This window comes from Marmota monax, unplaced genomic scaffold (genome assembly GCF_021218885.2).
Source record: "Marmota monax isolate L192 unplaced genomic scaffold, Marmota_monax_Labrador192_F-V1.1 WCK01_AAM20220418_F8-fsc00056, whole genome shotgun sequence".
Lineage (NCBI taxonomy): Eukaryota > Metazoa > Chordata > Mammalia > Rodentia > Sciuridae > Marmota > Marmota monax.
In genome coordinates this window covers 4,670,763-4,695,526 of record NW_026695212.1, presented here as the reverse complement: position 1 = coordinate 4,695,526, position 24,764 = coordinate 4,670,763, and the positions used below count along the sequence as shown (strand labels likewise).

The following is a 24,764-nucleotide window of genomic DNA, read 5'->3' as shown; positions in this document are numbered from 1 at the left end:
TGACTATTTAACCTGATCTGTTCTCCTGCTCACAAGAGAAAGGAATATAGTTGTTCTTTTCTTTTGTTTTAAGAGCTGTGTTAAACTTGGCAATGGTACTGCCCTGTGCAATAGGATTGTGCAGAACATAAGTGGCTTCAGGTCATAGCCCTGGCCCTTTGGACCAGGAGAGGCATGCCACAGACACCAAAGTGCAAATGAGTGAATTAATAGCCCTTTCAAGCACACACAGGGGCAGCTGACCATCAGCCTGGCAGAGTAAGGAAAACAACAGCAAGAACAAAATGAGCAGAATGACCCATTTGAACCAAGACAGCGATCAAACAGTTCCACGTGAACTGTTATTTTCACTGCTTCTGCCGCAGCCCTCAAAATTATGCTTTTCTTTGAAGAGCTGATGTAGCACTCTAAATGATACATTCAGTACTGGAATTCAGTGTTCTGTTTCTCTGTAGGATGGTTAACAGAGACTGGATACATATTCTAGTGTCTCATTCTCGAGTTACATTATTAGTAATTGTACATCATATAAAAAAATTTTTTTTAATGTCCTGCTCCAAGATAGCATCCTACAGGCATCAAAGCTGAAGTTGTTCTGCAGGTGGAAAATGCTCTAGCACTAAGGCTTCTTTCAGCCCTGAGTCATTATCATTTGCTTCTTCTATTATCATGGTTATTGTTTGATCACTGTTTGAAAAAACCACTGCTCTAGAAATTTGGAGGTTAAAGATGGGGGCTGGAGAAGAGAATGGTATTGACGTAGAGTCTCAAAACCACTTGCTTTAGCTTCTGAGAAACTTTCTGGAAAGGTATTGTCTTCCATGAGGACAGTGGTTAGATTCTCTAACTGTAATTTTCAGAAGACCCCAGTTCACTCTTCAGTGAGAAGACCCGGGGAAGGCAGGCAGAACAAATGAGAGAAGAAATTAAATTAGATTATCTAGAAGTTACTAAGTCTATAACAGGGTAAATGTGCCAATCGCCTTCTCTTTTAGTTCTCCAAGTATGTAACTATTATTTCTTATTCATAGGCTCAATGCACCTTTTTCCAGAACATGTAATCTTACTGATTACTTCAGAGGGCTGTGGCTCAGATCTCTACTTTTCTGAGGTGGGGTTCTGCTCACTGATACCTGGGGAGGCTCACAGGTCTGCTCCACTGCAGGTTGAAATTAGGAACTGGCCTAGGCAACAACTGGGGTCAGAATCTTTTTCCAAAATTGACTTCCCCTGAACAGAGGGAACTTCCTCCCTTGGTAGAAGGCATCTTGGCAGACATGATGGCTGATCTATTGTTTTCTTAGGAGGCATTTTATCTCTTGTCTGGAAAGGAAGAAGGAACCTCTATCAGGGAGGCCTGTCAGAGCCCTCCCTCTGTTCTCGGCACTCCCAGACACACAGGCTCTCATTCAACCTCTTCACTGCTGAGGCTGCCCTTTCCTTTTAGCACACACAGGAGGGGAGAGTAAGATCTGCTAACATGACTTTGAAAGCTAGAGAAGCCGCGTTGGCAACTGCAACCACAACAAACAGTTCGCATCAAGGGCGCGTGGTCCTGCCTCCCATGTGGGAATTCAGGCCAATTCAAATATTTCCGAAACACCTCTCAGAGCCAAAGGCTCAGTCTCCTGCACCTAAGGGGCAAACACTACAGTCCACAACTCCAGGCTGTTTTTAAACAGCTTTTCCTGTTAGTGTTCTGGTTAGTCTTATGTCAGAAGACCTAGGCGTCACAGATTGCTCCTTCCTGCCAGATCTAGTCTCTTGGGATTTTTCATCTATGCACAAAGGACTCCACACCATAGCTACATCATTGGATGTAATCCAGTACCAAATTCTGAATAATGATATTTGCATCTAATAGGACCAAACAATGTACACGTTGCTTTTACATCCATTGTGTCTGGTGCTTAGCCGGCATTATAAAATGCAGAATGAATGAATGTAAAATTACATGATTGTGAAGATTCAAAATGACCTGCCAATGCTGAGACAAAGGATGAAGAGCCCTCTCCTGGGTGTCATAGAATAAGCTGCACTTGCAGAAGAAATTTCTAAACATCTATACTTACATTAACATGACTTCTTGGTTTTCTAACATGGTTCCAGTTTCTTCAGATTTTTCTTGTTGTGATAATAAATACCCTTACACCTGTAGTATCAGTACATGGTACTCTGGTTTTAATCAGCACAATTAAAACTCGTGGCAGCTTTGGGGGCCTATTGAAGCCTCTTTAACATAAAAAGAGAGGTCTTAGATCACTCTCAATTTCTGAGGCTGCAAGCATCCTGTATTTAAAATAGAAAAGAATACAAAATCAGGATTACAAAAGTTGTGCTATGATTCACATTATTAGTAGTTAACCACATAATACCATTAGCCCCTGCATGCCATGTAATATAATTGTGCTACTCATATGAGATTGGTGCAATTCTGTGGGTGCACACACATATACAACACCTCCCGCCCCCGTGGGTAGTGGGGTTGTTATTGTTTCACTAGTTTAAAGATATATAAACATCTTCTGGTCTTGTTCTCGAATCTCTATATTTCTAGCTAGAAGTTCATTTGGAAATTGTATTAAACACCTGAATGGGAGATGCTCATGATGTTGGTAACAAATGCCCTGTAGCCTCTAGGTGAGAAGCCTTCGGGTGAATGCTAATAAAGCAGTAGGACAATTAGCACAGGTCCAAGTGAACTGTGTAAGTCAGGGAGAAAGCACATCGTGGAAACAGGCAGGGAGCATGATCTGAGCTCTGTCCTTTGTTGGCCTTCCTTTGGGGCTCACAGTCTGGGAAGAATTGGGGAAAACCCTGTATGTAGCCTGGAAACAATTTCACAGGCTGAAACATATTTTAAACTAACGACAGGGTTGCAGAGCCTCCAGCATAAACTCTTCCACAGCAGCTTTAAAGGGAGAAATACACAAAGCTCCATCATAGTCAGTTTCACAGACCCCACCTTCCCACCTGCAGCTGATGTTTCCTGTGGCAAGCAAGTGACCTAACCACAGGTGGTGAGAGAGGAAGCAAAGTGTTCCCCAAACTCACCAGAACAACACTCGTTGCAGACAAACTGAAATCTTCTCATGGAGCCATCCGTCACCAAGCCCAGCTCTGAACTAGACATGGGTGGGTGGTGAGTTTGAAGGAGGTTTTAAAAACACAGGCTTGGCAAGTGTTCATTTATACACATATCAGCGTTTGTAATCTGTGTGCTCACAGACCCTATCCCTGGGGTATCTGTACTCCCTGGAGAGCTTTCCTACTGAATTAAAGAAAGAAAATATAACATGGCAACAGGTTAGAAATAAGGTCTAGGGATCCTTCTATGTTTCTTTTCTTCCTTTGTCCCTCCATGTACCTGGGATTGGTGTTGATTTCCTGGAATATCTTTTCTCTGTTGAGCAGGATGCACCTCCCCCACCACTCTGTCCTTATGCTTAGCTGTCCTGGGTCTGGGTGACTTCATTAGGCAAAGCCTTGGGTCAACCATGCATCATATCCCTAGCCTCATATCTATTTTAGTGATCAATGAATAGAAGTGGAAAAATAAGGGATTTGTGGGCTTGAATACTGTCTTAGATACATCGCACACGATGTCATCACATACTCTGAAAAATAAACACTCTGACCTGCAGCTTTCCCTCATCTGCCTGTTCACAGCATTGAGGGGTAAATTACATCACCAGCTAGTTAATAATGATAATGATTTGTATTGAGCACTCATTATGTGCCAGGCATAGCATTAAATGCTTTTAATAAGGCTTTTTAATCTGCTCAACTCCTGAGAAGTTTTCTTTTTGCAGATGAACAAACTGAGGCACGGAAAGGGCAAGCAATTTGTCCAAGGTCTCACAGTTAATATCAGTGAATGCAGGATTCAGACCCATGCTGTCTAACTCCAAAGACCAAGATGACAGAAAGAAAAATATGTGCTGAAATTCTCATAGCATATAACCACCTGTTTCAGCCATTAAGATCTAAATATTCTGAAGTATGTCAATCAGTCATTTAAAGTCTCATAATCCCAATGAGACTGCAAATTCATTAAGGTCAAAGACTGAGTTTTCTACTTCTTTGTGTTTTTCTAAGTGCCTAATGCAATAATTTGCACATATGGGCAATTAATAAATATATACACTAATGAATCTAAAGAAAGGGAGTGAAATCAGTAACTATCAAGTGAGTGAAAGAAAAAAATGAGCTCATTAAAACAAACAAACAAAAAAGGATGAAAATTTGTCTGCCACATTTCCCAAGGTATGGGTCATTTTTAAAGGGCAAATTCCAGGCCTATCTTGAGCTCCAGAAGAGTGAAATATCAGAGTCAGGTTAATTAACTTTCTGAAATAGCTACCTTGAGAATAAAGAGGGCAGCGGAAGTTCCCAACAGGATCCAGAATATGTCAGTGAGAAAGCTCCAATGTCAATCAAGCTCTGCTCCCCAAGTGCTCCAATTCATACAAACTTCAGAGGCTTGTCCCTTTAATCCTTTTGCTCCCTCCCAGAGGTTCATCTCTTCAGCAGTGGCTGGAGGGCAGGAGTCACGGAAGCTGAGCCCTGGTGCACATGTGTGCTGAAGAGGGGCTACCATGTGCAATCAGGAAGGAGAAAAATAAGCTGCAAAATCCTTTAGGCAAAGACCCTGGGGGGAGAAATGCCAAGGACCAAGAATGTTGATAGATTCCAATCAGCATGGAGAAAGAAGCATCCCAGCAGCACAGCCTTAAAGAAAGCCAAGGGAAAGGGCCACAGGGATTCCTCCCGAGCGTGCTCTATTCTCTACCCTGCTCCCTTTTGAGAAGTGTGTCCCACACCTGTGCACATCCAATTGCACAGGTCCAACTGCCCTAACTGCAGTCAAGTCCCTCTTTATCCAAGCACACAGCTGGGATTCTCCTCAACCAGCGCTGGGCTCCCGGCCCCCTCTGCCTCCTGGGGGTAGCTACTCACAGTTGTGAGTGAGTTGCAAGAATTAAGACCAATACACTAAGATCAGTGCTGAGGTGGTCCCCTAATTCAACAATAGCTGTCGCCCAGATCTCAACCTTTTTCTTTCATATATACACAAGTAAGATGAGTCATCCTTAAAGCACATTTCTGTGGATGAGGCATTTTCTTTTTAATATTCGTCTGGTATCACTTATGGCTATAATCTGTGGCCAAAGGCAGGGCCTAGCTTTTGGATGTTGTTTTCCTCTCAGACCTGTGTCCCAGCCAGCAGGGTCGCAGCCAGCAGAGCACATCTGTGCTCATGGCCTGGGGAAGAGGGGGCCTTCCTCCCAAATGCTGCCTTTGTGGAACATGTTGCTCCTCTCTGAGGGTGAAGCCAAAGCCTACCATGGAGCTCAGGTTTCTCTCACTGAAATGTGATACGCTGCCATTAGGGGCCTGGCGCTGTGTCTGCTGTTTGGAAAATGAAAATATTTGCTTCGAACTCCAGTCACCATCTGTTTTCAACCTTTACTACTAACCATATGCCAGTTTGAAACTGCCACTGTAGCCTTTGGGTCTTCCTGGGCTTCTATGACAGACTGGCCTTCAACTTCCTCTTGGAAAGGTTTGAATAACCAAGAGCGATTGTCCTTCGCTATTGCCACCACAGCACAGTCCACTTTTTCAAAGGGCTGCAGTTGTGTGTCACTTCCAGGCTTTTATGGTGAGGGGCGAGGAAGAGAAAGAAAGGATCAGAAAGCAAAGTATGGGAACTTAATAAACCCATGGAATTCATTACACCTTTCAGGATGTAAATGGATAAATTTTAAAAAATTTGAATGCCATCAAAGAAAGCAAATAGAAAAAGTAAAAAAGAATATGTTTAGTATTTCTGGATAACAAAGATATAGCAGAAAAGGAAAGCCCCTATTTAGAAAGCGGTAAAACCCATAGAAATTTTAAAACATCTAAGGATGTATAATATTGAATAGTATCTATCTGTAAGACAAAATGAGACTGTAAGCAATGCAGTAATGATATTGGTTGGCATAGTAATAAAGCAGACCTAGTTCCAATGTGGAGCTCAAATACAAATATTCAATTCTTGTAGTAGGCATCTTAGCAGTTAACACCATAGAAGACATTTTAAAATTCACTGTTGGCATAAACAGACAGTGGCTAATACTTGTTATTCATCATTTCTTGGTTACCAGGAAAATTATCAAGATAGTTTGCTCTTTGTTTCCAGCAGGGTTCTCCAGAGAGAGAGAGAACTCACCGGATCTATAGGGATACATGAGGAGGGAATTAACTCAGTTCATTGTGAAGGCTGAGAAGTGCTACCTTAGGCTGCCAGGAAGCTACAGAACCAGGGAGCTGGTAGCATGGCTCAGTGCTTGCTCAGTCAATGCTTCTGCAAGGTAGAGAAGAAAGCCAGGGGCATAACTTTCAATCTGAAGGCCTAAGAATTCAGGGGTTCCATGGATACAAGTCCCAGAGTTCAAAGGCCAGAAAATATGGAGTTCCAATATTCAGAGTCAGGAAGAGTAGGACACCCTGACTCTGGAAGAGACAGTAAGAAATCATCCTTTTTCCACCTTTTGATCCAGCCGGGCCACCAGCTGATTAGATGTTCCCTGCTTATACTGAGCACAGACCTTCCCCACTCAGTCCACTGACTCACATGCCAATCTCCTCTAGAAACACATCACAAACACACCTGAGGAAGCTCAATCATTCTAATCAAATGTCAAAACACTTGGGTACCTCTTGCAGCTGAAAAGGGATGGGCTTATCCCATCTGGTTGGATATTGGTTAGCATATTTTCAGTAGGGACTCATGCCTTACTGAAACTCTGAGAATAATTAATGCATTATCAGCTATCTGGGTGTCCCTTAATTTAGCCAAGCTGACACACCACATCAATCATAGTACTCAGGCACTAAACAAGTTGATATTTCAATAGTTGAGATTTGATAGGATAGTGTTGCAGGTAGAGAAAGAACAAATCCAGGCTACCCTTTATGAGCAGCTGAACAATCACAGGTACAAGGTAGAGAAGGTATGAAATAAATAGTGATTTAGCCACTCTGGTGCAAAGGGGTCCATGATAGGAATCCAGGAATTAGATGACAGCCAAATCTTGCGGGAAGTGGTACCACATTTCGAAGCACATAGTGAAATAGTAAAAATTAGAATTTGTAGACATTTTCTAGGCTCCATGCTAAGGGTTTCACAGATTTTATTTCCCTGAATCCTCAAAACTAGCCAATGAGACAGGTACTATTTTTGTACGTCATTTTCATATGGATAAAATGAAGTTCAGAAAAGATAACTCCACTGGTACTTGTAGAGTAGGAATGTGAACAAGTGTTCAGGCTTTTTCACCCTATAGAGTCTTATCTTCAACATTCACCCCACCCCTTCCTCACTGGGTACTTTCGATAGAATTAGAAATGGCCCTTATGGTTCTTAGTCAATTATAGTAGTTCATTGACTCATGGTAGTTCAGGAACTTAGGCCAATTAGCACCTAGCATCTCTCCATAAAAGTTATCCATGTAAGAACATATGACTTAAATTGGTTCAAGCAATGAACAAGAAGAACTTCAGTTCCAAAGATTAGGAAGAAATACTCTCCTTGCCTCTAAAAGTAAATAGAGAAGCATATAACACCAATTGTTCCTCAAAGCCACCATACTACCAAGTAGAGAATTTTCTTGAGGATGAGCTCTTCTTTGTGGATGGTTATGCAGAGAGACAGAAGAAACCTTGCTTGTTTATGACATAATTAGATAGGATAAACAGGACTTGATGCTTTCCTGCCTCTGGACTTTATTTTATATAAACCCGTAAATATCCTCACTGTTTCAATAACTTTCAGTTGAGTAACCATTCCCAGCAACTGAAAAAAATCCTAACCAATATCTACCCCAAATTCTTCTCAGAGAGGGAAGAGAGAACTAATCAAAGCCCTTTGTAGATGATCTCATGTGAAGAAGTCCTTACTGTTCCCTTTTCATAGATTGCCTGAGGTTTTACAGTTAGTAATTGATAAGGCTGGAATTTGTGTCTGGGAGTGTCTGATACCAAAGCTTCTATGCTTTTCACTATGCACAATGGAAATCTTGGCCAATAATGAAAGGTATGCATATCATATTCCAGTTCCAGGCAGAAGTTAGGCAAGGGCTCCCTAGGGATAAGTTCTCACAAGGAATCTGGTTTTTAGAGCAGAATGCCAGTTGCAGAAAGGAGTTCATGTGTTGGGCAGGGAATCCCCTTTTGTGCCTGGGCCAGTGTGGCAGAAGGGAAGGGCTGTGATTCAGAGCTACATCTCCAGCACATTGCACTCTGGGCGAAAGGTCAAAGGATGACTTTCAGACTGTAACAGCTGCTGCATTGAGGCTACTGATAACCTCTCCTTCTCTGGTCAGGTCTGGCTCAGCCAACTGTGGGGGAGCACAGCAGCTCAACAGAAATATTTAGAAAAGACAAAGATGATACAAAAAATAAAGGGGAAAAACAAAGGAAGAGAGGGAATCCACTGATCTGAGGAAAATCATCATTATGAATTTGACAAAGTGATGTCCCATATCTGGAAGGATCAGCTCTCCCTTGCCCATGCTACACTAGTTCCTAATATTTTGTCTAGTGAGTTTTCATGTGCAAATATTTTTCTAAAGCTGATTATCATTTTGACTTGAGTTCTTGCTCAAAATTGATATTTGCATCTGAAAACTCAAAAGACAGTGATACTTGACTACCTTTTCTAATTTCTATCTGTTCCATCATTGGCACAGACAGCTGCTAACATGGAACCATGCCCTATTTTAGGAAGTGCCAATCACCTTGCTCCCCTTCCAATGGTGCAGTATGTTAACTCTACAACCACAGTGGTCTTATACAGTTCTACTAACTCCCTTTTTACAATTTGTCTAAGTCTTTTTTTCTCAGTGGGTTTGTGCCCATTTCTATGATTACTTATGAGACAGTTTGGCTGATGGCTCCACAATTACCCAGGTAGCCAGTGGAAAGGAACAGGTCTGGCATCAGTTTCAGACATGGCCTGTAATTCTGGGTCTGGTACTCATTAGCTAGTTGGCTGAGGCCAGGTCAACCAACTGAGCCACAATTTTGCCATCTATAAAATGAAGAGAACTGCACCAGCCTCGTGGTTTTAATGGGAGACTATATTAAATGAGATAAAACGTATCAGTGGATTTTTTTTTCCAGTGGTCACAACATCTTTATTTTTTTATTTTTATGTGGTGCTGAGGATCGAACCCAGTGCCCTGCGCATGCCAGGCGAGCATGCTACCGCTTGAGCCACATCCCCAGCCCCTCAGCGGATGTTTTTATTGCTTTAATTCTTCTTATCAATATTATCAAAGTCCTTAAGTAGCATAGTGTCTGCAGCAGAAGAAATCATCAATACAGATCAGTTCCCTTCTCAAATATCAATAACAGTCCCTCTCCCAACAGGGGATGAACGTGGTCCAACAGATGCCTGTGTCGTAAGTGAGGAGCACTGTCTGACAAAGATTTTCCTAAGTGGGCAAGAGCTGTTTTGCAAAGTGTATTTGATGTCGGGAGAGGAGGGAGAGAAATTCTTTGATAAAATATCTAAAAAGTATTGAATTTTATGCTTGCTTTTGAAGATTTTCACTGCTCATTGGCATATTAAAAGCTTTGAAAAATTTCACTCTAAGAATCTATTCAAGAGTTTTAGTAGGTATTTCTCAAACTAACTTAACCATGAATTTTTTTTTACTTTAAATAAATTAATATCTCATTACTGTTCTGTAGAGCTTACACTGGGAAATGTTGGATTGTGGCTAGAAGATAGGAAAGTTTGATTCTAGTAGGGAGAAGTTTGGTGTGACGAAAAGGTTAGAGTAGATAGCTAGGATCCTGGGTTAGCATTCTTCTCCTGCAAAGTAGAATCATAGTAAGGGTTTAGGGCTGTGGCTTAGAAGATGTAGGTATTCCCTCTTAATACAAAGGGAAAAGTTGAGGAAAGAGAAGAACCAAAAAGAGATGAGCAAAAGCGTTCATTATATCAAATGTTTATTGAGCAACTACATGTAGAATGGAAAGATGAATTACAACATCCCTTCACTAAGGAGATAAACAGAAAGAGGAGAGGATTTAGGGAAAGGAAGACAATAGATTAGAAAGGGGGAAAGAAGATACATTTGAGGAAAACCTTGTAAAACATAGAGGTGGTAAAGGTTCCAGTCTATTCTGCCTCACACAGGCATCTGGGCCACCTATCTTAAAGTACATGGTGAGGTCTCTGCAAATAAGCCTAAGCTATTTTTTTTCAAAACATAGATTCTGTCAAAGTATTTAAAGTTTCTCTAGGAAAATAATTGAACAATAAATAAATCTATTAGTAAATATCAGTTATTAAAGTAGGCAACAGATTTGCTAAGGACAATAATAAAATAGTAACAATATCAATTAATATTCACAATGTATTTTTTTCAGTAAATATGATGTGCCCAACCCTTACCATGATTCTACTTTGCAGGAGGAGAATGCTAACCCAGGATCCTAACTATCTAAATCCTAAAACTAGGGAGGAATGTTTTTCAAGTGTGCCTATGTATTGCATTCTGTCATTTCACTTGCAGAAAATGGTGAACAAATTGCTTCACTGAAGGAAGATAAAGAAGAGAAAAAGTGGAAAATTAGAAGCAGCACACAGAAGTAGACTATTGCCTGGGAGGCAAACTTCAGAAACTCTGAAATATTAATGTTCTTGGAATATTGGGGCTTGTTATTACGTCTTCCTATTCACACCAACATGCCCTTCCAGCTAATTCGCAGTTTACCAGCATTCCACCATCCCCCAGAAAAGGAAGGTCCTAGGAGTAGAGTTTCACCTCCTAAATTCTTTTCCCTTTTGATTTCTGTGTTGGTTTAGCATGCCCTGCCCGCCTCCCATCTTTCTGCCTTCATACATTCTTTCATTTACTCTTCAACAAATATTTTTGATTTCTGACAGTGCTTTGTATTTTCAGTGTGGGGACACTCAAGCAATCTGTTAATCCCTACAACTTCATTGAAATGAGATTTTATTTTTTCAGTAATCATGAGTTTTATAGGTTTTATTCGCATCTTGAAAAAAATCTACCATGTTTTCAGTGCCTCACTGATGAATTGAGTCATAATTAGTTTAGCTGAGTTCATTTGTTACCCATGTTTCATATTCTGTCATTTTTTTGACATATGTAAAGTTTTCCTATCCAGATGGTTGGGACTTTATTAGTGGACTATTATAACTGAGAGTGGTTGGGAGTGCCATTATCTCCCTTTCTTCTTTTCACTCCAGGCTGCGATTAGATTAAGAGTCCAGAAAATTAGATTAAGGGTCCAGAAGAAGCATACCGAATGGAAACATCAGGGAACAGCAAACATTTTCAAAAAGGACCAATGTATTAGCACATTCTCTGTAATGATGATGAAATACCTGAGGTAGGCTAACTGATTTCAAAAAGGTTTATTTTGGCTCACAGTTCTGGAGGTCCAAATCTGAGGGACTGCATCTGGTGATGACCTTGTTCACAGTATCTCCAGGAGACACAGGGTAGCACCTAGCAAGAGACAGAGAATGTGGGTGTGTATATGTATGTGTCTCCTCTAATCTTTTTCCAAAGCCAACAGTACTCAATCATAGAGGTTCTATGCTGATGACCTTATCTAATCCCAACTGTTATGGTTTGGATGTGAGGTGTCCCACAAAGGGTTATGTGTAAGACAATACAAGAAAATTCAGAAAAGAAATATTTGGGTTTTGAGAGCCTTAACCCAATCATGTGATGATCAGGCCACACTCTTCTGCCATAATATTCTGCTTCACCTCCAACCCTGAGGAATGGAGCCAGCCTTCTATGGACTAAGACCTCTGAAACTATGAAGCCTTAAGTAAACTTTTCCTCCTCTATGATTGTTCTGGTTAGATCTTCCAGTCACAGCAGTGAATAAAACACTAACAGTCTCTCAAAGTCCCACCTCCAAACCCCATTATTAGATTAAATTTCTATTTTTTTTTAATACCTTACAGCAGAGATTAAATTTCAACCCATAAACCCTAGGGAATACCCACAGGATAGCAACCAGATAGCAACCACTTTTGGATTTCTGTGCCATAGAGTCTTGATTTCTTCTAGTCAACTCTGCCATTGCAGAGCAAAAGCAGCCACAGATGATACATAAACAAGCCAGCCTGTGTCACAATACAATTTTGATAATGAACACTGAGAACTGAATTTCCCACGATTTTCTCATGCTACAAATATTATACTTTGATTTTTTCCCCCCAACCATTTAAAAGTGCAAAAACTGCTCTTACCTCTTAGGCTATAGAAAAACAAATAGAAGGTCAGATTCTGCCTCCAGACGGTGATTTGTCTACCGCTGTCCTAGTGAAAAGAGAATCATCTCAGTGTGATGAACCTGAGAGTATTGTCTGTGTCCTGAGTCAAAGGCCACAGAAACTAATTTAACATCTTTGACCTCTATTTTCTCATATGAAAATGGAAAAAAAAAGTTTTTGACCTTATGTGGTTGCTATATAAAAATTAAATGAGAAAAGCAACTCTAAAAATAAAAGCATTTTTTTCTGAGAAATTAAAGAGGCCAGGTAATGGGAGGTACACTGAAAGAATGTTCCTGTGGAAGGAAGGAAAAAAGACAAGCAGAAAGCAGTTATTCCTTGCCTGAAATGTAACAGTCACTTCATGAGTGATAGCTGTTGGTTATTATCATTACTAATTATTATTACTATCGCTATTATCATTGCTGTAACTCAAAGAATAACTAGAGAGAGAGAGATAACAAGTGTCAACAACAGATTCAAAGACAAAAAAAGACTAGAAAAGAAACATAAGGAATAGTGGGAGAGAGAAGAAAAAGTCATAAGAGTATATAATTCCAAAATCCTCCCTTGACTCTGATCTACCTCCCACACCCCAGACATGACTTTTCCAACTCCCTCATGAATATATTCACTCCAGTATGCCACTGGAGTCTCAAAGTGAGCATGGCCCAAGTGAATTTACCTCCCTCTAATCTGAACTCTACTGTTCTCACCACTTTTTAGTTCTATTAATAATACCTCCAAGCTCCAGACATCTAGGTCATATTTGATTCAATCTTTTTTTTTCCCCCTCCTAGTCTTACTGAGTTTGCTTTGAAACTTTTGTAAGGTCCATAATCTCCTATCCACCTCTCCTGAATTCTCTGGATGATACACTGTTCATGCCAATGCTTCCATCTGGCTCCTAACATCCTACTCCCACCTACATCTTATCTGCAGTTTATCCATAAGGGATTGTGCTAGTCAGAGCTGAAGATCCTATCACTGTGTCCCCATCACAACAGGGTAAACCCTGCTTGATCATAGGATCTATGAGAGGTCTTTGTTACCCATCTGATGTGATTTCTATAAAATTCCCAGCTATTTCATCTATTCTTCAATTTCTTGGTATTTGCTGTTCCTTCTACCTAGAATGTCCTTCCCTTCTTTGCATCTTTAGATCCTAAGAATTCATCATGGCCTTATTTAAATATTTATTTAAATATTTCCTTCTCCAGAAAATCTTCAGCTCAAAGTGACCTTTACTTCCTGTGACTTTCCATAGTGCTTATCTGTATTTCTTCCTTGTTAGGCATCACTTGATATCTTTGTGTATCCATGTTTTATCACTTGTACTGGACTGGTGATTCTCTGATGCAATTTTGTCCTCAGGGGACATTCAGCAATATCTGGAGATGTTTTGAGTTGCAACAACTTGTGACCAGGGTGTTACTTGTGTCTGGTAGATTGGGTCTGGGGGATACAGCTAAATATCCTTGAACAACCCTCCCCCCAACAACAACAAAAAAAATATGTCAACAGTGTAAGTTTGTGAAATCCTGGACTAGACTAAGTTCTTTAAGAAAGGGATTCACAACTGAATTCTTTGTTCATTTTAATTCCTAACTTGGTCCTACGTATGGTCATTGCTAAATACATATTGGCTGAATTCATAAAACTATAAGAATTTTGTTTTAAAAAAAGCACAATCCTGAGAGATGCCATGTAATACTCTTTTACAGTAGTATATGGACATGTGTGAACAGTGTATCAACTTCATTGTCTATGAGAAGCCAGAGCTTCTCCATAACTGCATGTTTCCATCATTGCACTTAATGCAGATAATACTACTGACTGCTATAGAGAGAGTCTCCTGAGTATTGTGCAACTGATGATTCAGGGTTTGCAAATGCATTCCAACATAAACTACCACTCCAGGTCTTCTAGTATTTTGGCATTCTAGGCAAATACCTGGATTCTGAATGAGCTGGAGGATTTTGAACCACACAAGTTCACTGTCCCCTGGAAAGTGGTCTCCCTCCTTCAGCAGAGCCTGCAGTTAAGCAGTCCCTGAAAGACTCAGATGGTGAAGACATTCAAAGACTATATTTATGAGGTTGCCACTACTCATATTATTTAAACAAACCTCATATTAAAAAAATATTGCTTAGTTTTCTCATTTTTACTCACTACTTTAATCTTGTCTCTTTTTAATCTGCTCTCTGAAATAAAGAACAATTCAAGGTAATGTAATAGAAACTATAGTAACAATAATGAGTAGGTCCTTATGATTTATAAAGCACTTTCTACTGCATGCTTTCTCACTTATTATTATTAACCATGTAGTCAGCTGGTGTCCAGAGTTGAACTCCAGTCTCTTCCATTTTCCTTCCCTATTACTGCTCATTGGCATTTTCTCCATGGTGAGGTTAGACAAAACAAAGACAGACATTCACTGATCATTTTCCCTAGATCCTGGATTTCAGTAAGGATAAATTTTCAGTTTGTTGATAATCTTGGGATCATTCATTAACATATTACAAATTTTTGGTAATTGGGTTTAAACTCCATTATATCCTGGGAAAATCTGGATTTGTTAATTAAATTTCCAGCTCTTAGATCTCACTTGTCTCCATCAAATCATTTCCCCAGTTATTTCTTACATTTCACAGGAAATAAATATTTTAAAATAGCTGTTTGGAGTATAGGCCATCTATCAAATTAAGAAGTAAAATAAATGATAATTCCATGACACGTATTTATAACAAGTTTTGAATGCAAGAGGGTTAACTCTATAAGAATTTTTCACCCTTTCCTGAATAAATACTATGAATTCTGTGAAGTATTGTTGATGTTTTTCTATAAAAACATAAAAAGTAAGTAAAGATTTGCTACCAAAACAGCCATTAGCTTCTCCAATATCCCGGTGACCTCAATTCTTAAATATGAAAGAAAGCCTCTTCCCTTTTAAATGAGAGACACCTGGTGTTACTGGTGATGGCTTTGCCTTTGATTGATTGAGGAGCACGACATGGGATGCTATTGGTAAGCAACAGGTAATGCTACAGCTTACACAAGGAATTAATGACTTGGGGAAAGACCAGCTAATTGAATTATGTGTGTGAGTGTGTGTGTGTGTGTGTGTGTGTGTGTGTGTGTGTGTTCCCAATATCTGAAAAGTAACATTTTCTGAATTTGATTTTGATTTGCTTCTCTTAAGGATGTCATTGTTGATGCTAAGAAGGGTGTTTCAGTTTTTATGTCCCAGAGCTTCTGACCAAGGTTGCCCATATTACATGTGTAGGGTGTTCCGTTTCTCAAACACGACTGTGTTGAGAGCCACAGCCAAGGGGCCCCAGCAAACTTCCAGCTGCCAGCTGATGATTGGCTCACAACGGCCCCAGCAACATCTAGCTGATTGGCTCCTCTGCGGTGATGCTCATTGGGCTGTTTCCCTGCCCTTTCAGACCACAGAGCTGCTCATTGGTGGACTTTTTTGGCTCCGCCCATGCGACCCAGCCAATCGGCCTCAAGAGCAGGAGGATGGGGGGAGGTAGAGAGGCTCCTGGTTGAGAGAGAGGCTTGTGGGAAGCCAGTGATGGCAGTTGGGGCTCTGAGGGTTTTTCCTGAGGAGCTGTTTTGTTTGGCATGTGTGGTTCTAAAAATAAAGTTAGTTTCTTTTGACAAGTGGCTCCTGATTGTGCCCAGCCAGACTGCGGCACGACTGCATTCTTTATATCATCCTGTTACACTATCTTCTTTAACTCTCTCAACAACCCCATGAGATAGGTCTTGTTGTTACACTCACTATATAGATTTAGAAACTGAGATTAAAGCCTAAGAGAACTGCTCACAGTCACAAACCCAAGTAGTGCTAGGGCCAGATGTGTATTTGAGCCCAAGTGTGTCTAACTTGGAGCCAATATTGGTCAAGACTATCTGGTGCCCTCAATCTTGATACCAGCATAGAAACTGTAAGTCCCATTAGATTCTCCCAGATCTAATATCTGAAAGTACTGTTATATAACTTAAGACTCTTTATGAACAAAAGAAATAATAAATGAGATAAATTCAACTCATGTTTGAGATGAATTACATACACATTTAGACATTTTATTAAAACACAAATATATCTACCCATCCATATATATTATGTAGTTATATTATACACATGCTCATGTATGTATGTAACACATTTTTTATGTTACTAACTCACAATTTAGGGCCACACCTTAAAACCATCATTTGATGTTTGTCTTTGGAAAAATCATTTAAAATTTTTAATAATTCTCCTTTTCTTCATGTGTAATGGAGATCATAGTGGGATTCATTTCACTGTTTTATTATTGTAGCAATTAAATGATACAATTCTCCAAAGTGTAATAAAATTATAAATAACTTTACCCACTGGCATCAGAGTTACACTAAGAGATGAAAGTATCTGGGTAGTAATATAACTTACCAAGCTGTTTGGAATGGGGTTGGGATTAAGGGATGAAATAATGTGAAGAAACAATGGGAATTGTATACTCCTCTGGAAAATAAAATAAAATAAAGTAAAATAAACAAGGATTGAGGAAAGCATGGAAGAGCATAGATGAAAGGGAATAAAGAGAGTGAAGAAGAAAGCTGGGAGTCTCAGGAGAACCGTATCCACATCAGAACTTCCCAGGGGTGAGATGCTGATGAATTTTAACAAGGACACCAGTGTCCACCACCACTGTTAGGTTTTTTTGTCTGTTGCTATCACCCTTCAGATGGGTCAGATGCATACAAACACACATGGGTGAGTGGCTTAAGAGGGAAAACCAGGAAAGAGGCCCATCTGAGCTGTGCAGAGCAGAGGAAGGGCCCCAGCCACAGGAATAAGGTGGGTAAGACAGAGTCCAGCAGCAATGTGCAGGCAATAGAATGTCAGTCCCCAGAAGTTTATAGTATCTAAGGAAGACTCCAACAATTTCAATCAAATCTCAAAGAGTAACTAGTGTCTGGATTACTTGTTCATTAAACCAACATTTATTGAGTGTCTATTATGTTTCAGGATATCTTACAGGCACTGGAGTCCAAGTGTTAAGTAAAGAAGCCTTCTGTTCTTGTTCCTTATTTTCTAGGTGGGAGATAGAACAAGGAAAGAAGAGAGACAGACCATAAACAAGTAAGTACATGAAAAAGATTGCTTCAGGGAGTAGAAAGTATTGCAAAAATAAAACGTAAAACAGGGTATGTGTTCTGTGTCCTTGAGCACAGGGGTGGGGTAGACAGGGGTGAGGGTGCCAGTTTAGATCAGAAGTCCAAGAGGGCCTGGCTGAGGAGTTGCTGCTCACTGTGCAGGCTGAAGGACAGGAAGGGCCAGCCATGTGCCAATCTTGAGGCACTCACTCCACACAGGGAGGGCAGGTGCAGGGGCTGTGAGCAGGACTGGAGAAGACCAGCAGCACTGACTGCAGTGGGTGAGGGAGAAAGAGTGGTATTTGTGTCCTGGGCTTTGCCAAGACAAAGTTGCACAAACTGACTGCCTTCAAATAACAATTTTTTTCTCCTCATTCTGGAGCCTGGAAGACTGAAACAAGGGTGTCACTTGGGTTGGTTCCTTCCAAGAGAGGAGAAGGTCAGTCGTTCCATGTCCCCATTCCAGCTTCTGTGGTTTGACTGCTGTCTCCCATGTTCCTCAGTGAATTGTCACTCCAATCTCTACTCTCACAGGGTCTCCCTGAGTCTCCACATATCTGTCTGTGCCCAAACCTCCCCTTGTTACGACATCAGTCACATTGAATTAGGGCCCACCCTAAGGATCTCATTTTCATTCGATTATCTTTTTAAAGACTGTATTTCCAAGTAAGTTTACACTTTGAGGAACAGGACAGTAGAACTTCAACAGATCTTTCTAGGGGACACAACTTAAGCTGCAATAGTAGGATATGGAAAGGAGTTTGGATTTTATTGTAATTTTACTGTGTAAAATGGCTGGCATAGTGTCTGGCACATGGCAACCCGTAAATGTTAGCAGAGAATTTCTAGTAATTAACAGAGGGGTCTTTTACAAAATGAAATTGGATTGCTTCACTGTCCTGGCTAAAATCCCTCCAATGGCCTCCATTTGTACTCTTAAAAAAATTCCAATTCTTTGTGAGACCCACAAACCCCACCGGACCTGAGCCCTCTGTGATCTCCAGCTTCACCCCCTACTGGCCCCAGCCTGCTTTCCCTACTCCATCCACCATGGTATCCTTTCTTGCCCTCAAAACACCCCAGGCACACCTCCACCTCAGTGCCTCTGTCTGCTTGTTTGCTTCTGCCTGGAAAGCTATTGATAAGGAGGACTCCCTAATGCCATGCAGACTTCACCTCACAAACTTCCTGAACCTGTTGCCAACCTTTGGACCTTTCCAAGATCCCTCTCTAAAGCAATGACCCCATCACTGTCTTCTGACTTCTGCTCTACTGGACTTTTCTTTGTAGATTTGATAAGAACTTAAAACTATTCTCTCTCTCTCTCTTTCTCTCTCTCTCTCTCTCTCTCTCTCATAATTATACTACATTTTAATTATACTGCCCTTGTCACCCAATGTCCCTGGTCCATGAAGACAGAGAAAGATGTGTTTGATCACAGAACTTGAGCCCCTAGAACACTCCAGCCATCCAGGAGACACATGATACATGTTTGTTGGAGAAATGAACCAAGGAGGCTGGTAAAACCAGGATGAAGAAAGTGGTGGTTGTTCTTGTCCTTATTCAAGTACAGTCTTTTTCTGTTTTTATGCATAAAATCCACAATTTACCAATATTTCTTTGTTCCACTAATGATGAGTCTTGGACCCCTATAAACCCATCTGTGTTCATTGTAGAACACTCTGAAATTCATACAAATGGGACAGATTTTCATCTTGGGGACATGGAGTTCAACAATCATGTTTCTTTCTTATTTGGTATTCTTCATCTTCCTGTTGGGTACATCTGAGTAATGCAGTGTAGGAGATGAAACATCTTTAAAATGCATCCCAGAATACCTGAACATGCCCTATTCCTTGTGTTGAAATGGTAGAAGGGATTCCTCAGCTCCAAAAGACTAATTAAGCCAAACTACTTATAACAATTCAAAACATTTTTTTCCTCTGGAGAGTAGAAATCATTAAATAGCAACTAAATAGAAAACGAAAATATTTACTACAAAACATGACTTCAGATGCTCTCTGAACTATACAAGAAAATTAACCAAATTGCTTTATATTCCTTCTTCTCCTGTTACTTTGTTTTATAATTCCAAAGATTATAATGTAAATTGATCACTTATTTTATGAAACTGATTTAAAAACAAATGGTTTTTGACAATTTCCAAAATTCAAACCAGTCTCTAATGAAAGAAAATCTGCCATTAACATATTCAAAAGGATGTGTTGTAAGCTCTTAAATTAATTCCAAAGAGACAGTCCAAAAATGTTTTAAAAGAGACTCCATAAGTGAAGTAAATGAAGAGCTTCTCAATATGACTATTCAACTAAATATACAAATTTTGCTAAGATTTCTAAAATTCAAGAATATTTTAAAATAAACTTATACATATTTAGTTTTATAGCACATTAACTTTTCCAGTATATATCTCAGTTAATTAAAAATGGTTCTTTACAATTTTTACAAATTATTTATGAGAGAACTATACATTCTTCACAAAAAAAGTTTGCCTAAATTGCTTAATTTGGAAGTATATGGTACTGGGTCAAATATTTTAAATTTATGAAAATAGTTATAAAAGTTAATTTGCTGTCTTATGGCCTTATTAATTCTTTTGAAGTTTTTACTTTAAAAATAGGCCTTCCTTAAAAGGGTGATCATTCAAAAGAAATCCTGATTAATTGCCATTATAAATAATAAAACTAGTAAGACAAAGAGAGGGGAGGAAGAGTTAGAAAGGCAAGAGGAGGCCAGAGGGAGAGAGGCAGTCAGGAAAGAAAGAAAGAAGAAAGAAGGGAAGAAGATAAAAACGTTTTGTGATTTAAAGATTTCTAGATGCCAGTCAATATTGTAGTAATTTCACATAAGGATTTCTATGGTTTGAAAGAAACCCCCCTACACCAAGTTCATGTATTAGAAACTTAATCTCCAAGGCAACAGTGCAAAGAAGTGGGGCCTTTAAGAGGTGACTAGTTTATGAGGATATCAGCCTTGTGAATGGATTAAGGCTGTTGTAGGGGGAATGGCTTAGTTATAAAAGTGAAGAGTTTGTTCCCTTGCCCCTGATTTTTTCTGTTTTATATGTTCTCTTTTCTTGTGGTCTTCTACCATGTTATGATAGCCCTTGATCCTGCACTTTCCAGCCTCTAGAACCATTAGCCAAATAAACTTCTGTTTATAACTTACCCAGTCTAAGATATTCTGTTACAGGAAAAAAATATATAGAGAAATAAAAACAGAATTCACTAAAAAATTTCAATAACATCAGAAATATTTATCAGTTCCTTAGAGTTTCATTCCCAAACTTGATTGACAGTAAGATATAGATGTATTTCTATTGAGCTATTATTAAGTTTGTAATTTGAGCTTAGTAGTCCATTTACTCAGACTGGCCAATTCCTTTTAGCTAACACTGACATTTTCCCCCTCATGGCCTCAAGAGGCAACTTCAAATAATTTGCTAGTCAATTCCGTCAAAAGAGGAAAATGGGTGTTACATACAAGCCCATTCATTGTAATATCAGAAAAAGTCACAATGGTAAATTACAAATGACAGCAGCCTGGGAAACCAGTGGAGAAAGTAGGCACAGAAAGTTCTCGGCATGGCGGAATGTGCCCCTCTGTTCCTTTGCTCAGGCTTGATCTTCATTTGATGCAACAAAGATTTTTCATAAAGGACTGAAAAGTGAACTGTGGCATATTTCAAGAAAAAAGAACACAATTATTAATAGTGAGAGAGCCTCATGCTGAAGTCAAAAGCACTTTTGTCTAGGCAAGTAGCACAGAGGTTTCTAGTTACTCGAGAGCAAGTCAGGGGACGAGAAGGTTCTGTTGTAGTTAAAATAAAATAGAGGATGCTTCTTATTCCCAATCATTTCAGAGACTCAGTTGCTCTAGAAACCCCAAGCTAGTTATACAATACAGGTCTTGAAACTACCACTGGGGAAAATGGAAACAAAAGCTTAAATAAATTCCTTCACACTTCCCCTGGGCTTTTCTTCATGCCCAAGGCATTTCTGGTGGAAACAGACAACTGTGTTGTTCTGAAAATTACCCATAACTTTTTGAAATACTGAGAAAAATACTTACATACTTCAGTTCTTCCATTTCTGTGTGCTTTGTGAGTAAAATTTATTTTTAAAATATTTTATCACTCAATTAGCAGTTATTAAATTGTGCTGATCCACTAAGATTCGTTTAACTTAATGATTTTATATTTCACCGGTCTTAAAACTTCAAAGCCAAATTTATTTATGATTCAGTCATATAACACGTAATTAATGAGCTCCTACTGGGTACTGGAGATACAACACTGAAATGGTCAACAACTCTTATGATCCAACTCTTATGGGGCTTATTTTGTAACTGGGGAGGAGAAGGGACTCCAAGAATTAATAAATAAATAAGAAAATATCAGCTGGTGCTGCTACAGAAAATCTAAATAGGGCAGTATGATAGAGAGGGACAGGTGCCTAGCAAGGTATGACAGACAGGGACAAGTGGTTCTGCCCCCCCTGACTGGTCTGGGAAGTCCCCTCTGAGGAGGTGACTCGTGAGCTGAGAATTGAATAAGGATTGAGACATGTAAAGATTAGGATGAAGAAGCATTTCTGGCAGTGGGGACAGCCAGCGCAGAGCCCCTAATGCAGAAAGAGTACAATGGTTCTGGGAAGAGGAAGGAAGCCAGGTTTGGGAAATCCAGAAGTTAAGAGCCATCCCTCTACTCTTGAATGAATCGGAAAACATCAACAGAATCAAATTTTGATCTTGCTTCTGGCTTCTTCTAATTAGTTTTTCTTCTTCTAATTTGCCCCCTTTTAATATAACTTCACTTCACTGTTAATTAACCTAAAATGCCACATTAATTGATTCAGTTTCCTTGTTAAAAAAAAACTTATAAGCCAAGTACTTATAGAAATTTTTCAATTATTTAGCTTGAAATGTACAGACCTCCAAAAACTTATACTAACCAACCTATATCATTGTATGCCTCTCCGCTCTTCTACTTAGCTACTTTCCTGTAGCCAATATTCCTATTATTTTTCTTTTGATCATTTTTTTCTCATGCCATTCCTGATTGTTCAGCATGAACTTTTTCCTCCTTTCAACATATTCAGATCAATTTCTATCCATGAGAATTCTGACTTTAACTAGCAAAAGAAAACTGTAGCACAAAGTATCTTAAATAAAAACAGAAAATTCTAGGTTAGAGTAGATTAAAATTCTAAAGTTTGCTTCAGGCATAGTTTGATCTAGAAGACAGAAGATGTCTCTTGCTTTGAGATTATCTTGAGCTGCATGGCTCTGTGTGTTCACTTCATTCTCGGATTGGGTTCCTTCAGGATAGCAAAAACAGCTGCAACTGTCCTAGGCCCTCTACTGGATTTAATAGTGTTACTCCAAAAGTCACATCTACCTGAGACCTGTGAAAGTGGTTTGGAAATAGGGTCTTTGTAACGTCAGCAAGTTTGGATGAGGTCATACTGAATTAGGATGGGCTCTCATTCAATGGCTGGTTCTTTATAAAAAGACAGAAATTTGAACACAGAGCCACACAGGGAAAGGTTGGAAGATGAAAGGAAGGATCCTTACCAAAAGCTTTCAGAGGAAGCCTCACCCTGTCAACACCTTGCATTTGAACTCTGGGTTCTCAGCACTGCAAGAGAATAAATACACTTCTGCTGACTGAAGCCACAGTTCATGGTGACTGGTTACAGCAGGCCTAGGGAACTCACACAGGCCCCATGCTCACCTGCTGTCCAGGAGAGAAGAGAACTAGGCACCTGGTTCTCCTATGGGAAAGAGGAGAGGCTTGTTTTCAGAAGCCTCAGCAACTTTCCTGTTACCTCTGTGACTAGGCTGAACCAACCAGGGCGTCCAGGGAACAGACCCGCGTGGACCCCAAAGAATGACTCTCCATTGAAGCCACATGGCAAGATGGTAGGGGATGGATCCCTGAAAAAAAAATCAGGGCTACTGTTGTTGGGTGGGAAAGGGGAACAGGTTTTAGGAAGGCAAGCAACATGTGTCCACTCTACTATTGTAGGCAGTTAGGATGATGGTGTGTCAGGAAGGCACAGAAAACCTGACTCTAACGGGCTTACACATCAGGGAAATGTATTGTCTCACGTCACAGGAGATTCAGAGGCAGGTCAATTCCCAGCCCCAATACACACAGGGCTCCCACTCCACAGCTCCCTGGTCCCCAGCCTCAGCCTGTCTGCATCCGTTTGTCTCCACATCAGCATCCCTGTCCGCTGCCATTATCAGCTGGGAACAAGTAGAAGTCTCATGCCTAAGTATGAAGAAAAGATCTCTCCTTTTAGCCTTCTTGGACCCACGAAGGGCACGTGCCTGTTGTTATATCAGTTTCTGGAGAATTGCCATCTACTCATTGGCCTCAGTCCAGTTCCCAGGGTGAATCGTGGGGGAGGGGAGGGAAGCAAGGACAGGATTGCTATGATTGGTATAGAATTAAATGAATCAGGATTTTTCCTTGGAGCTTAAGGTGGAGTTTGTTTTCCCTCAGACGTGGATGCTGTATAGGGAGAGTTTCTCAAACATATAAAAAGAGAAACTGGGCATAGGGGTCCATGCCTATAATCCCAGTGGTTCAGGAGGCTGAGGCAGGAGGATTGTGAGTTCAAAGTCAGCCTTAGCAAGTTAGTGAGGCCCTAAGCAACTCAGTGAGACCCCCATTTCTAAATAAAATATTAAAAATGGCAGGCTTAATGGTTAAGCACCATTGGGTTCAATAACTAGTACAAAAGAGAGAGAGAGAGAGAGAGAGAGAGAGAGAGAGAGAGAGAAGAAATGAAAGGAGGAAACGCTTATCCTGGCTCACAGTTTCAGAGGTTCCAGTCCAGTTGTTCCTGTTGCTTTGGGCCTGTGGCATGTCAGCACGTCATGGCAGGAGGCCCCTGGTAAAGCCACCTGCTCACCTCATGGCTGGGAGGCACTCCCTCTATGTCCTAACTTTCTCACACTAGTCCCCAGTTTTTAAAGGTTCCTGTGCCTCCAAAACATACCATGGCCTGGGGATCAAGTCTTTACTGTGTGAGTCTTTGGGGGAGAGTTATCCAAGCCATAGCAATGTCAGTAGGTTCAAAACCCAAATTTTAGTTTTAAGCATTTCTAGGCCCCTTCCTTCCTTCCTTCCTTCCTTCCTTCCTTCCTTCCTAATTAGGTATGAATTTAATTCTTCTGTAGACCTGCTTTACAAACCGAGGAACATGAAAAAAGGAAAAAGAAGAGACAGAGCATTTCAAAGACCACAGTGCAAAAGTGGCCT

The 24,764-nt window shown here is 40.1% G+C and overlaps 1 long non-coding RNA gene across 1 annotated transcript; it reads right to left on the bottom strand.

Annotated features, from left to right (window-relative positions):
• Window positions 1–2,076: 2,076 nt before the first annotated feature.
• On the bottom strand, window positions 2,077–8,253 carry LOC131423680 (uncharacterized). The gene is made up of 3 exons (XR_009225551.1): window positions 5,481–8,253; window positions 4,364–4,651; window positions 2,077–2,289 (listed from the first exon to the last, which is right to left on the bottom strand). It is a non-coding gene; the product is annotated as an uncharacterized LOC131423680 (long non-coding RNA).
• Window positions 8,254–24,764: the final 16,511 nt, after the last annotated feature.